The sequence below is a fragment of the Salvelinus alpinus genome, chromosome 26 (assembly GCF_045679555.1).
Source record: "Salvelinus alpinus chromosome 26, SLU_Salpinus.1, whole genome shotgun sequence".
Taxonomy (NCBI): Eukaryota; Metazoa; Chordata; class Actinopteri; order Salmoniformes; family Salmonidae; genus Salvelinus; species Salvelinus alpinus.
Window position 1 is genome coordinate 32,315,018 of NC_092111.1, and position 15,727 is coordinate 32,330,744.

The following is a 15,727-nucleotide window of genomic DNA, read 5'->3' on the forward strand; positions in this document are numbered from 1 at the left end:
TGTTACAGGTGAATGGCTCAGCTGCCTTGTCACGCCCTGACCGTAGAGAGCTTTTTATGTCTCTATTTTGGTTTGGTCAGGGTGTGATTTGGGTGGGCATTCTATGTTCATGTTCTATGTTTTGTATTTCTTTGTTGTTTGGCCGGTTGTGGTTCTCAATCCGAGGCAGCTGTCTATCGTTGTCTCTGATTGAGAACCATACTTAGGTAGCTTTTTCCCACATGGTTTTTGTGGGTAGTTGTTTTCTGTTTTTGTGTCTTCAGCTGACAGAACTGTTTCGTGGTGTTCTATTTTTGGTTATTTTGTCTCAGTGTTCAGTTTTAATAAAGAAAACATGAACACTTACCACGCTGCGCTTTGGTCCACTCCCTCTTCAACAGACGATCGTGACAGGCCTGTTACAGCTCAATGCCTCAGTGGCCTGTTACAGCTCAATGGCCTGTTACAGCTCAATGGCTCAGCGGCCTGTTACAGCTCAATGCCTGTTACAGCTCAATGCCTCAGCCGCCTGTTTCAGCTCAATGCCTCAGCGGCCTGTTACAGCTCAATGCCTCAGCGGCCTGTTACAGCTCAATGCCTCAGCGGCCTGTTACAGCTCAATGGCTCAGCGGCCTGTTACAGCTCAATGCCTCAGCAGCCTGTTACAGCTCAATGCCTCAGCGGCCTGTTACAGCTCAATGCCTCAGCAGCCTGTTACAGCTCAATGCCTGAGCGGCCTGTTACAGCTCAATGGCTCAGCGGCCTGTTACAGCTCAATGGCTCAGCGGCCTGTTACAGCTCAATGGCTAAGCGGCCTGTTACAGCTCAATGGCTCAGCAGCCTGTTACAGCTCAATGGCTCAGCGGCCTGTTACAGCTCAATGCCTCAGTGGCCTGTTACAGCTCAATGCCTCAGTGGCATGTTACAGCTCAATGCCTCAGCAGCCTGTTACAGCTCAATGCCTCAGCGGCCTGTTACAGCTCAATGGCTCAGCGGCATGTTACAGCTCAATGCCTCAGCGGCCTGTTACAGCTCAATGGCTCAGCGGCCTGTTACAGCTCAATGCCTCAGCCGCCTGTTACAGCTCAATGCCTCAGCCGCCTGTTACAGCTCAATGCCTTTAACAGAATGAATCCCTCTCCCTAACCCACCCGGTGAGGAGGGAGAGTGAAAGTCATTTCTACTTAAATCTAGAAGCTCTGCTTCAATACTTGGTGAGGCAAACTTAAACTATGCACTGTGCTCCTTGTAGATTTGAGGATAGTTTAAGACTTGAGGATAGTTTAAGACTTGAGGATAGTCTAAGACTTAAGGATAGTTTAAGACTTGAGGATTGTTTAAGACTTGAGGATAGTCTAAGACTTGAGGATAGTTTAAGACTTGAGGATAGTTTAAGACTTGAGGATAGTTTAAGACTTGAGGATAGTTTAAGACTTGAGGATAGTTTAAGAATATTGAACTAGAAGCAGAACTAGTTTTCTGCCACGGAAAGGACTGATATTGTGATCTTCCCATCCTCAGAAACACCTTTAATAAATCCAGGCTCTAAAGCACAGAGTCAAGAAGAAGCCCTAGTCCTTCAACCTGTCTTGATTAAGCCTCCAGCCCACATTTCTGGTGCTTCTCCCCATAGGTGTCCCAGATCTCATACAAACCACAGCTGCTCCGCCATCTAGTGGTCAAGGTAGAAACAACAACACAGGGGGAGTGACGGTGTTTGATTCCCCCACTCAGCTATCAGCAAGGTAATTAAAGGCTCAGGAAGAAAAGACAACTCACTCGGTAGGATTGTGATGCATGGCCCTGCTGATTGCAGGCGCTTTATATGAGCATGCAAATGTGATTTGGGTGTCTGGACCCAACCAAAGCTCTGGGCAGAGAGAGAGAGCGAGCGAGAGAGAGAGCGCATTTGGTCAAATAAGACCACCACTACGCAGCAGCTGCTTTTCAAAAGAGCCCATTCCTCGTCCACTTAAATACGATTATTTATCTCATAAAAAAGGTCTATGATTGAGAACGCCTCTCTACGGACTGAGAAAATGAATGTGTCTGTCTCATTCTCTCCATCCCCCTCTCTCTCAGAGGAGGGACATTTCCTGCTTGGTTAGAGTACAATATGAGCACTCGGGGAGTCGTGTGTCTGAGTGTTTATCAAGTCAACGGAGTAGCAGGGATTTCTACTGGTGTGACCTAAATCCTTTATTTTAGCTCTTTAATAAACAACACAATATATGGTAATTCCCTTAGTGGGCATCTAGCCAAGCTTATAAGATCTTCTCCAAGTCTGTCCAAGGCTGTACTCCACCACAGATTGACGCTATGTTTGTTTACTGCACCAGACCGATAGCTTATTAAAGATACAGTATTAAATCGTCACCTAGATATTACATAATAGAGGCTGATGTTTTTCCTTGGTCACCTGAACTTCAAACAAGGAAATCCTTTCTTTGTGGTAATGGGACCTGACCAGGAAAAACTCTGGCCCCAATCATAGCCTGATACCAGGACCCAAAGTTTTACCAGGTCAGGTAGTCACAATGGTGATAAAAAAAACCTGGCCCTGCACATAACATAACACGTAAACCCTAGGTAAGGTCTTGGTTGGACGTGCTAAGAATACACAAATCCTAGGTAAGGTCTTGGTTGGCCTTGCTAAGAAGACACAAATCCTAGGTAAGGTCTAGGTCGGCTGTGCTAAGAAGACACAAATCCTAGGTAAGGTTGGCCGTGCTAAGAAGACACAAATCCTAGGTAAGGTCTTGGTTGGCCGTGCTAAGAAGACACAAATCCTAGGTAAGGTCTTGGTTGGCCGTGCTAAGACACAAATCCTAGGTAAGGTCTTGGTTGGCCGTGCTAAGAAGACACAAATTCTAGGTACGGTCTTGGTTGGCCGTGCTAAGAAGACACAAATCCTAGGTAAGGTCTTGGTTGGCCTTGCTAAGAAGACACAAATCCTAGGTAAGGTCGGCTGTGCTAAGAAGACACAAATCCTAGGTAAGGTTGGCCGTGCTAAGAAGACACAAATCCTAGGTAAGGTCTTGGTTGGCCGTGCTAAGAAGACACAAATCCTAGGTAAGGTCTTGGTTGGCCGTGCTAAGACACAAATCCTAGGTAAGGTCTTGGTTGGCTGTGCTAAGAAGACACAAATTCTAGGTACGGTCTTGGTTGGCCGTGCTAAGAAGACACAAATCCTAGGTAAGGTCTTGGTTGGCCGTGCTAAGAAGACACAAATCCTAGGTAAGGTCTTGGTTGGCCGTGCTAAGAAGACACAAATCCTAGGTACGGTCTTGGTTGGCCTTGCTACAGTAAGATGATAGGAGAAGGTAGCTAGCTAGCATCCTTACCGTGCAGAGGTCCCTGTACTGCATCTTCTGGAACTTGGTGTCGGTGTGCCTACGCAGAGCTCCACGTATCCCAGAACCACCTGGAACACAGTGTTGTGAATGGCCTGGGTGAAGTGCATGTGGACTTGGTCCATGGCCGTCTATGGAGAGAAGCACAGGGAAACAGATTATTACGGGGGACGGATAGTGGTGTGACATGGCATGAACACCAGCACAGTCAAAGGGTTCCATCTGAGATGTAGCCCAAACTACAGATTCATTCAATGTTTGCTCCTCGGCCCTTTATCAAAAAACTAAACCAACCCCAGAGACAAATCTGGCCCTTATTTTCCTTGAAATACTGTGCTAAATAAAGAGCTTTATTTTTCCTCTGTGATTTGTTTCTCACCCAGTGTCTGATCATTAATCAACGTCAACACAATAGCACAGAGAGGAATGTTATGCATCTGTAGATTGGCCAATCAGCAGGTTGACGGCGTCTTTACCGCTGAACTGGAGGCAGTTCTAAGTGATTAAGAACTGCATGGGTTGTTCCCCAAATCACCGCCTATTCACTACATAGCACACTCCTCTTGACCAGAGCCCTATACTCTGTTCAAAAGAAGTGCACTATATAGTGAATAGTGTGCATTTGGGACGAAACCATGGAAACACAACCGCTCGCTAACAAGTACTTCTGAATGTACCAGGCACCCGACAGATGAGTCCATTAGACAAATGGAATAATACAAGTAAAGACATGCAAACAACAATACTCGTAAAGACAAGGTGTAAACAGTATTGCTGAGCGGTGTCCCAAATGGCACCCTATTCCCTATATAGTGCACTACTTTTGACGAGAGCACATTTGCACTATATAGGTAATAGGGTGTCATTTGGGACATGTACCCTGGACTCATTAAGCTAATGGCGGCACACAAGGCTGAGCCACACGGAGAGGAGCAGAGAGCTGCTTGTTCACCCGAAGGAACATTTATTTATATCAAACTGAACACGGCCTCGCTATGATGAGACCCTTTCAGCTTTGAAGCCCTAAAGTCACCAATGTTCTGTGTGCATAGATAAGGGAGCGGGACACAAAATACAAAAGTACGTGCAATCACCCACACAAAGCGTGAAAGGGCCTTGAGCCAGGCCAACAATAGGTCCTTGAGTTTCAGAGCCGGCACTATTCTCACTACTCAGTATCACTGCCCTGACTTTGAAGAAGGTGTTTATCATTATGGAGAGTACAACCATTGTGATTGTGGATAGCCTACTCTAAAAAGCTGATGATCTGCAGATGACGCGGTCTCTGATGCTAAGGGCCACTCTTGCCTCATGGCTGAGGGCTGTCAATCATACAGAGACACTAATCATCACGTCAGCATGTTTTTGTTTTCCACATGAGTAGCTCCGTGAATGGGAAAAATACACATGGCATGGGAATTGGTAGACAATCTCTTTATGGCTTCTCTAACTAACCTCTTTCATTCATCACCATCATTATACAATGTATTGTTTTGATGAGTTGGTAAATAGACATTTGATTGGCCAACAGGAATTCTTTCCCAGAGTTGCTATCTGTCTCCCAGGAAGGCAGGCCGATCCAGAGAGCGCTGCGGGGTGGTCTTCACTTCATCCTTCACACAGTTACTGAGTCAGACTGACACACACAGAAAAGAATCCCGCAGCAACAAGACATGTCAAATTATATGTGGATTATATTTAATTTTTGTAGCGGTTGATACATTTTTTGTTACGGCAAATCAAAATGACAAACGTTAGAATACTTAAAACCTTGAATACACTACAAGATTGCATTTCCTGCTGCGCATTTAGTCCAGACACTGACAGTCCCCTGAACAAAGCATTTAGTCCAGACACTGACAGTCCCCTGAACAAAGCATTTAGTCCAGACACTAACGGTCCCCTGAACAAAGCATTTAGTCCAGACACTAACAGTCCCCTGAACAAAGCATTTAGTCCAGACACTGACAGTCCCCTGAACAAAGCATTTAGTCCAGACACTGACAGTCCCCTGAACAAAGCATTTAGTCCAGACACTGACAGTCCCCTGAACAAAGCATTTAGTCCAGACACTGACAGTCCCCTGAACAAAGCATTTAGTCCAGAAACTGACAGTCCCCTGAACAAAGCATTTAGTCCAGACACTGACAGTCCCCTGAACAAAGCATTTAGTCCAGACACTGACAGTCCCCTGAACAAAGCATTTAGTCCAGACACTGACAGTCCCCTGAACAAAGCATTTAGTCCAGACACTGACAGTCCCCTGAACAAAGCATTTAGTCCAGAAACTGACAGTCCCCTGAACAAAGCATTTAGTCCAGAAACTGACAGTCCCCTGAACAAAGCATTTAGTCCAGACACTGACAGTCCCCTGAACAAAGCATTTAGTCCAGACACTGACGGTCCCCTGAACAAAGCATTTAGGCCAGACACTAACGATCGCCTGAACAAAGCATTTAGGCCAGACACTGACAGTCCCCTGAACAAAGCATTTAGGCCAGACACTAACGGTCCCCTGAACAAAGCATTTAGGCCAGACACTGACAGTCTCCTGAACAAAGCATTTAGTCCAGACACTGACAGTCCCCTGAACAAAGCATTTAGTCCAGACACTGACAGTCCCCTGAATAAAGCATTTAGTCCACACACTGACAGTCCCCTGAATAAAGCATTGAGTCCAGACACTGACAGTCCCCTGAATAAAGCATTTAGTCGAGACACGGACAGTCCCCTGAATAAAGCATTTAGTCCAGACACTGACAGTCCCCTGAATAAAACATTTAGTCCAGACACTGACAGTCCCCTGAACAAAGCATTTAGTCCAGACACTGACAGTCCCCTGAACAAAGCATTTAGTCCAGACACTGACAGTCCCCTGAACAAAGCATTTAGTCCAGACACTGACAGTCCCCTGAACAAAGCATTTAGTCCAGACACTGACAGTCCCCTGAACAAAGCATTTAGTCCAGACACTGACAGTCCCCTGAACAAAGCATTTAGTCCAGACACTGACAGTCCCCTGAACAAAGCATTTAGTCCAGACACTGACAGTCCCCTGAACAAAGCATTTAGTCCAGACACTGACAGTCCCCTGAATAAAGCATTTAGTCCAGACACTGACAGTCCCCTGAACAAAGCATTTAGTCCAGACACTGACAGTCCCTTGAACAAAGCATTTAGTTCAGACACTGACAGTCCCCTGAATAAAGCATATAAAACAAATATACCATCTCACAGACAGTTGGGTGGGGTGGGGAGCTTTACTGGTGATAATGGAAAAGCTTTACTAGGGATTATAGATCTGTGATTCTGTGTTGGTAGTGGGGAGAGGAGACAGTGTAAAAACTACAAGACACTTCCCTCAGCATGGGGAGAATAATATTAACCCAGGTATGACTCATCACTCCTGATCCACACACAGAGAGAGAGAGAGACAGAGAGACAGACAGAGAGACAGAGAGAGAGAGGAGAGAGAGGGATAGAGGAGAGAGAGGGATAGAGGAGAGAGAAACAGGGAGTACAATACAGAGGAAAGGGGGGTGACTCAGAAATGAATCACCACACATCAACAGAGAGAGAAGTAAGGGAGACAGGCAGTGCTGTAAAGTACTTAAGTACAAATACTTTGAAGTACTACTTAAGTCATTTTTTGGGCTATCTGCACTTTACTATTGACATTTTTGACTACTTTTAATTCACTACATTCCTAAAGAAAATAATGTACTTTTTACTCCATACATTTTCCCTGACACCCAAAAGTACTCGTTACATTTTGAATGCTTAGCAGGACAGGAAAATGGTCCAATTCACACACTTATCAAGAGAACATGCCTGGTCATCCCTACTGCCTCTGATCTGGTGGACTCACTAAACACAAATTCTTTGTTTGTAAATTATGTCTGAGTTTTGGAGTGTGCCCCTGGTTATCCGTAAATGTAAAAAACAAGAAAATGGTGCCATCTGGTTTGCTTAATAAAAGGATTTTGAAATTATTTATACTTTTACTTTGATACTTCAGTATATTTTCACGATTACATTTACTTTTGATACTTAGTAGTATATTTAAAACCAAATACTTTTAGAATTTTACTCAAGTAGTATTTTACTGGGTGACTTTCACTTTTACTTGAGTCATTCAGTTAAGGTATCTTTACTTTTACTCAAGTATAACAATTGGGTACTTTTCCACCACTGGACGGGTAGAGGGAGAGAGAGAGCGAGAGAGAGAAAGAGAGAGAAACGTAGTGGGAAAAAAGGGGAGTCGGGGAGGGAGAACAATATAGACGGAAGAGGGGGAGAGAAAGTGGGGAATGGAAGACAAAATGATGAGGACAGAAGCCGTCAGAGCAGATATCTGTTGACAGAGGATGGATCTCTCACCTGGCTCTTTCCCAGGACGGTGTACGCCAGCTGAACTCTGGTGTAGTGGGAGACGTCAAAGTGCTTGCAGGTTTTGGACAGGGCCACATCCAGCTGCTCCTGTTGGGTGGGTAGAGGAGGAGAGGAAGGGAGGGAGGGATGGAGGAGAGAGGGATTCGAAGTGTTAAGACCAGGGATTTGGACATGAATCAACTCCTAGGGCCAAGACAATTAGCAACAGCTGCCATAGCGGAGGGCTGAAGCTGCTGTCTTTAAGCCAGTGTCCCAAATTGTATACTATTCCCTATATAGTATACTACTTTTGACCAGGACCCATATAGCTCTGGTCAAAAGTAGTGCATTATGTAAGGAATTGGCTGGCATTTGGGACGTAGGCTACATGTCAGTCACAGAGAGCCAGGGAGAACCAGGGGGAATACGCACTCAGCCTCCCCCAAGGTCAAAGGAGCCCCACCATTGATGTTAAACAGAGCTGCTGGCTGAGATAAATACAGGGAGACAGGTCGGGTCGAAGGATGAAGAAGACTACATTTTATTTACGGCAGAAAATTTAGTTAATGTACTTCTGTCTAACAATGGAAAGTAGAGAAAGTATATTATAAAGTAATATCACACTACGGAAGTTTCATTTGAGAAACCAAAATACTGTACATTCTACTCATTTTATAAATTACAGTACAGTATGTTCAATGTACGTTGAGATATGAAAATACTGTAGATTTGACTTTTTTCCGAATAGCAAATAATTTCTAATTATGAATATAAACTCAGCAAAAAAAGAAACGTCCTCTCACTGCCAACTGCATTTATTTTCAGCAAACTTAACATGTGTAAATATTTGTATGAACATAACAAGATTCAACAACTGAGACATAAACTGAACAAGTTCCACAGACATGTGACTAACAGAAATGGAATAATGTGTCCCTGAACAAAAGGGGAGAGGGGGGGGGTGTCAAAATCAAAAGTAACAGTCAGTATCTGGTGTGGCCACCAGCTGCATTAAGTACTGCAGTGCATCTCCTCATGGACTGCACCAGATTTGCCAGTTCTTGCTGTGAGATGTTACCCCACTCTTCCACCAAGGCAACTGCAAGTTCCTGGATATTTCTGGGGGGAACGTGCTCAATGGGATTGAGATCCGGGCACTTCGCTGGCCATGGCAGAACACTGACATTCCTGTCTTGCAGGAAATCACGCACAGAACGAGCAGTATGGCTGGTGGCATTGTCATGCTGGAGGGTCATGTCAGGATGAGCCTGCACGAAGGGTACCACATGAGGGAGGAGGATGTCTTACCTGTAACGCACAGAGTTGAGATTGCCTGCAATGACAACAAGCTCAGTCCGATGATACTGTGACACACCGCCCCAGACCATGACAGACCCTCCACCTCCAAATCGATCCCGCTCCAGAGTTCAGGCCTCAGTGTAACGCTCATTCCTTCGACGATAAACGCGAATCTGACCATCACCCCTGGTGAGACAAAATCGCGATTCGTCAGTGAAGAGCACTTTTTGCCAGTCCTGTCTGGTCCAGCGACATGGGGTTTGTGCCCATAGGCAACGTTGTTGCCGGTGATGTCTGGTGAGGACCTGCCTTACAACAGGCCTACAAGCCCTCAGTCCAGCCTCTCTCAGCCTATAGCGGACAGTCTGAGCACTGATGGAGGGATTGTGCGTTCCTGGTGTAACTCGGGCAGTTGTTGCCATCCTATATCTGTCCCGCAGGTGTGATGTTCGGATGTACCGATCCAGTACAGGTGTTGTTACACGTGGTCTGCCACTGCGATGACGATCAGCTGTCCGTCCTGTCTCCCTGTAGCGCTGTCTTTGGCGTCTCACAGTACAGACATTGCAATTTATTTCCCTGGCCACATCTGCAGTCCTCATGCCTCCTTGCAGCATGCCTATGACATGTTCACGCAGATGAGCAGGGACCATGGGCATCTTTCTTTTGATGTTTTTCAGAGTCCGTAGAAAGGCCTCTTTAGTGTCCTAAGTTTTCATAACTGTGACCTTAATTGCCTACCGACTGTAAGCTGTTAGTGTCTTAACGACCGTTCCACAGGTGCATGTTCATGGTTCATTGAACAAGCATGGGAAACAGTGTTTAAACCCTTTACAATGAAGATCTGTGAAGTTATTTGAATTTTTACGAATTATCTTTGAAAGACAGGGTCCTGAAAAAGGGACGTTTCTTTTTTTTGCTGAGTTTATATATGTACATGAACGGATCTATATTACAGTAACTATGACAGACTGAAAAGAGGGTGGTGCTAATGGTAAAATATGATTGGTGAATGTGCTTTATTCAGATGGCTGGCTACATTGCATTTCCATAGAGGCCCGGGTTGAGAGAGGAGTCTGATGTACGGTAGAGAAAGCAGGATTAGAGAGCATGATGAGAAAAATGTTTTGAGGCTTCACGGAGCTAAAGCTACCAGGGGGAGCTCCACGCAAGACTTCCAAATTACATCTATCCAACAGATCAATGTCGAGACCAAGACACTGCTCACAGCAGGGACGGTGTCACTCTCGCTGTGTGTGTGTGTGTGTGTGTGTGTGTGTGTGTGTGTGTGTGTGTGTGTGTGTGTGTGACCATGCGCTCTCAGAGGAGTGCATTTACTCACACAGTCAAGCTATGTGTCGGCGTGTGTGCGTCATACATACACATGGACCCCAGGTAATGAACCTCCCTAAGCATGGATGTTGGAAAATTGCATTGAATACCATTCTCTAGACATAATTATTAAAATATGGCTTTAATTAAATGGATAATATTAACTATGTTCACCATTCTAGCAGTAATGGCTTTTTGAATATGTCAATATGTAGCAGGGAGAACTGAAAAATAACAACTAAAAATTTCAAGACAAAACACTTTTTCCCTCTTTTTAGATGTAGGCTTTAAGAAAATGACATGGAATATTTAATATGCTTAGTATCAAACAACCTTTGAGATGTGTGGCAAATCGCAGTGTACTCATTCAATAGAAAGAGTAAGAAAAGCTCCTATGTGTAAAGAGCCGTGATGGAATAGGTAACACATCCAACAATAAGCACATGTATGCCTCCTCACCGGAGACCAGGGTTCAATCCTTGTGGCCTCTTCTCATCGCTCAGCCTCTCCCACCTTTTCAATACGGTCTCAATAAAGCATAAAAATACTGAAGGTAGGGTGGATTTCCACTATTTTTCAAATGAAAAATAAGAACAAAGAGAAAAGCTCCTACTTACCTCTATCTGCTCAAGAGTGTCTTGTAGCTTGGAATTCAAGGGAGAGGACATTGTTAGGTCAGTTCCCTGCTGATCACCTAAACACGAGTCAAGGCTTCACTTGGACTCTATAAGTGACCTAGAACTCTAATGTACCACTCATTCCTATATCCTGACCCACAATTTGTGGCATATGATATGTGAACACCATGCTCTGTCACACATACTGTACCAGTGCTGAGCGAATAGTGCTTTTTGAGGTCGGTTTGGTTTCGGTTCGATTATTTGTTTTAAGTAATTACGGTTGTCGATTTCAGTTTCAAAGTAGTTTTTTTAACATTAAATGCATTATGAAATAATGACATTACAATGACTTTAGAGCTTTTTAATGGACCTTCTAAAGCCAAAAATAGTGAACATTCCATTGCCGAAAACATTGAAAATATTCCATTGTCTCTGTCAGGTCTACAATCAATAGAAAAATAGGAAATTAATGCCCAGGCAGTAGCAGCCAGTCAGCCAGACCATCTAACGTTATCTATGTGCTCCCCATACTGTACTGTCTTTAGTCATACTAATATACCAAATATTCAATCCGTATCCTGTCCATAATGTCGATACATACTGTCCATCACATATATAATAAACAAAAATATAAACACAACATGGAACAATTTAAGTTACAGTTCATATTTGGAAATCAGTTATTTGAAATACATTTAGTAGGTCCTAATCTATGGATTTCACATGACTGGGAATACAGATATGCATCTGTTGGTCACAGATATGAATCTGTTGGTCACAGATACCAACATTTTTAAAAGAATGGGCCTCACAATGGGCTTCAGGATGTCGTCATGGTATTTCTGTGCATTCAAATTACCATCTATAAAATACAATTGTGTTCGTTGTCCGTAGCTTATGCCTGCCGATACCATCACCCCACCGCCACCATGGGGCACTCTGTCCACAACGTTGACATCAGCAAACCGCTCGCCCACACACGACTCCATACATGTGGTCTGTGATTGTGAGGCCGGTTGGACGTACTGCCAAAATCTCTCAAATTAAGTTGGAGGTGGCTTATGGTAGAGAAATGAACATTCAATTGCCTGGCAAACGCTCTGGTGGACATACCTGCAGTCAGCATGCCAAGTGCACGCTCCCTCAAAACTTGAGACATCTGTGGCATTGTGTTGTGTGACAAAACGGCACATTCTAGAGTGGCCTTTTATTGTCCCCAGCACAAGGTGCACCTGTGTAATGATCATGTCACACCTGTCAGGTGGATAGATTATCTTGGTAAACGAGAAATGCTCAGTAACTAGGATGTAAACAGAATTGTGCACAAAATTTGAGAGAAATCAGCTTTTTGAGCTGGGATCTTTCATTTCAGCTCATGAAACATGGGAGCAACACTTTACATGTTGCGTTTATATTTTTGTTCAGTGCATATATTTATACTTCGGACTCCGATATTGCTCATCATAATATTTCTATATTTCTTAATTACATTTTTTTACTTTTAGATTTGTGTGTATTGTTCAATATTACTGCACTGATGGAGCTAGGAACACAAGCATTTCACTACACCCGCAATAACATCTGCTAAATATGTGTATGCAATAACATCAGCTAAATATGTGTATGCGACCAATAACATTTCATTTGATTTATTTAGCTAACCTGCCTAGCTAAAGTACGCTGCAGAGCTGTCTGACAAAATCTTTAAAGTTCTTTAAAGTAGATAAGGCTAACTTATCACAAACTGTCTATATCCCACTCTCGTCATTGTGTTGTGTACATTCCTCTTTCAGGCGTAAAAGTGTATCCGTCCAGAGATCTGTATATAATGACGAGATGGCTCATGTCTCCGCCCTAACAATGAGAGTCGTTGTCCAAAAGGCAGGAAGACAGGCGACAAGCTTAGGTCCAAAATAAGCCATGGAAATGAACTGGGCTTATTTTGTACAGATTTTGGAGAGAGTGAAACCTCTCACTTCGCCGTCTCTTCTCTGATCCTTCTATGTCAGAGTGGGAAAAAACAGGCGCAATGGTCATTGTAGCTAATTACCACGTTTCTGCGCCAAACTAGGTTGAATATTTGCTTACTGAAAACTACAACTCCCTTGCACCCAGTGTCCAACATAGTTCTTGATTTCTCTCGTGAACGATTTGATATCTCTCTAGAGAAACGTCGCATTGGGCTCACAAAATAAACGAACTAAATAGAATTCAAATAATTGAACTGACGTCGGTCAATTAGTTGTTTAATAACCAAAAAAATGAAGAATGTCGGTTAATAGCTCAGCACTAACACATAGAGACAGGAAAGGAGCCATTGTCCATTTTGTATGGAGTAACACAGCCTTCTCACAAATGATATTTCCTAACCCATTACCATGTCCTTCTCTAGTGAATGGCAACAACACCCTTGAACACCTGCGTGTGGTGTAGTCTAAGTGCTTGAATTGCTTCGCGAACCTGCCATTTCTGACAAAGAACATTGTGTCAATACTTGATCTAGTCTTTATTGGTTGTTTCCTTCTTGCAGTTGTTGTTGTTCTTTCAAGCTGTCTTAACTAAAAGTAACATTGGATAAAACTGAAAGCAAGTATTATTGCTGGTCCTGAACTGTGCCAACACATTAACAAGATGCCATGTTATTCCTTTACTGAGGTCTCTTTCAGGTCAACTCTAAAACAGAACACTTAGGATGAGTCTCAAGAGGACACAGCGCCCTTAGGGAGTGTTTGTGTTGTTTGTGGCTGAACTTTAAACCGCTGCTAATGCACTTCAGCCATGGTAGTGGCAGAGACAGGGCATGCAGAGACTTCAGCCATGGTAGTGGCAGAGACAGGGCAGGCAGAGACTTCAGCCATGGTAGCGGCAGAGACAGGTCAGGCAGAGACATCAGCCATGGTAGTGACAGAGACAGGGCAGGCAGAGACTTCAGCCATGGTAGTGGCAGAGACAGGGCAGGCAGAGACTTCAGCCATGGTAGTGACAGAGACAGGGCAGGCAGAGACTTCAGCCATGGTAGTGACAGAGACAGGGCAGGCAGAGACTTCAGCCATGGTAGCGGCAGAGACAGGGCAGGCAGAGACTTCAGCCATGGTAGTGACAGAGACAGGGCAGGCAGAGACTTCAGCCATGGTAGTGACAGAGACAGGGCAGGCAGAGACTTCAGCCATGGTAGCGGCAGAGACAAGGCAGGCAGAGACTTCAGCCATGGTAGTGACAGAGACAGGGCAGGCAGAGACTTCAGCCATGGTAGTGACAGAGACAGGGCAGGCAGAGACTTCAGCCATGGTAGTGACAGAGACAGGGCAGGCAGAGACTTCAGCCATGGTAGCAGCAGAGACAGGGCAGGTAGAGACTTCAGCCATGGTAGCGGCAGAGACAGGGCAGGCAGAGACTTCAGCCATGTTAGTGACAGAGACAGGGCAGGCAGAGACTTCAGCCATGGTAGTGGCAGACAGGGCAGGCAGAGACTTCAGCCATGGTAGTGACAGAGACAGGGCAGGCAGAGACTTCAGCCATAGTAGTGACAGAGACAGGGCAGGCAGAGACTTCAGCTATGGTAGAGGCAGAGACAGGGCAGGCAGAGACTTCAGCCATGGTAGCGACAGAGACAGGGCAGGCAGAGACTTCAGCTATGGTAGTGACAGAGACAGGGCAGGCAGAGACTTCAGCCATGGTAGTGTCAGAGACACGGCAGGCAGAGACTTCAGCCATGGTAGTGACAGAGACAGGGCAGGCAGAGACTTCAGACATGGTAGTGACAGAGACAGGGCAGGCAGAGACTCCAGCTATGGTAGTGGCAGAGACAGGGCAGGCAGAGACTTCAGACATGGTAGTGACAGAGACAGGGCAGGCAGAGACTTCAGCCATGGTAGTGTCAGAGACATGGCAGGCAGAGACTTCAGCCATGGTAGTGTCAGAGACATGGCAGGCAGAGACTTCAGACATGGTAGTGGAAGAGACAGGGCAGGCAGAGACTTCAGCCATGGTAGCGACAGAGACAGGGCAGGCAGAGACTTCAGCATGGTAGTGTCAGAGACATGGCAGGCAGAGACTTCAGCCATGGTAGTGTCAGAGACATGGCAGGCAGAGACTTCAGACATGGTAGTGGCAGAGACAGGGCAGGCAGAGACTTCAGCCATGGTAGTGACAGAGACAGGGCAGGCAGAGACTTCAGCCATGGTAGTGACAGAGACAGGGCAGGCAGAGACTTCAGCCATGGTAGTGACAGAGACAGGGCAGGCAGAGACTTCAGCCATGGTAGTGACAGAGACAGGGCAGGCAGAGACTTCAGCTATGGTAGCAGCAGAGACATGGCAGGTAGAGACTTCAGCCATGGTAGTGGCAGAGACAGGGCAGGTAGAGACTTCAGCCATGGTAGCAGCAGAGACAGGGCAGGTAGAGACTTCAGCCATGGTAGCGGCAGAGACAGGGCAGGCAGAGACTTCAGCCATGTTAGTGACAGAGACAGGGCAGGCAGAGACTTCAGCCATGGTAGTGGCAGAGACAGGGCAGGCAGAGACTTCAGCCATGGTAGTGACAGAGACAGGGCAGGCAGAGACTTCAGCCATAGTAGTGACAGAGACAGGGCAGGCAGAGACTTCAGCTATGGTAGAGGCAGAGACACGGCAGGCAGAGACTTCAGCCATGGTAGTGACAGAGACAGGTCAGGCAGAGACTTCAGCTATGGTAGTGGCAGAGACAGGGCAGGCAGAGACTTCAGACATGGTAGTGTACAGAGACAGGGCAGGCAGAGACTTCAGCTATGGTAGT

The 15,727-nt window shown here is 45.4% G+C and overlaps 1 pseudogene; it reads right to left on the reverse strand.

Moving 5' to 3' along the window:
* LOC139555197 (syndetin-like) overlaps window positions 1-15,727 on the reverse strand; it is a 174,722-nt pseudogene that overhangs the window by 80,521 nt on the left and 78,474 nt on the right.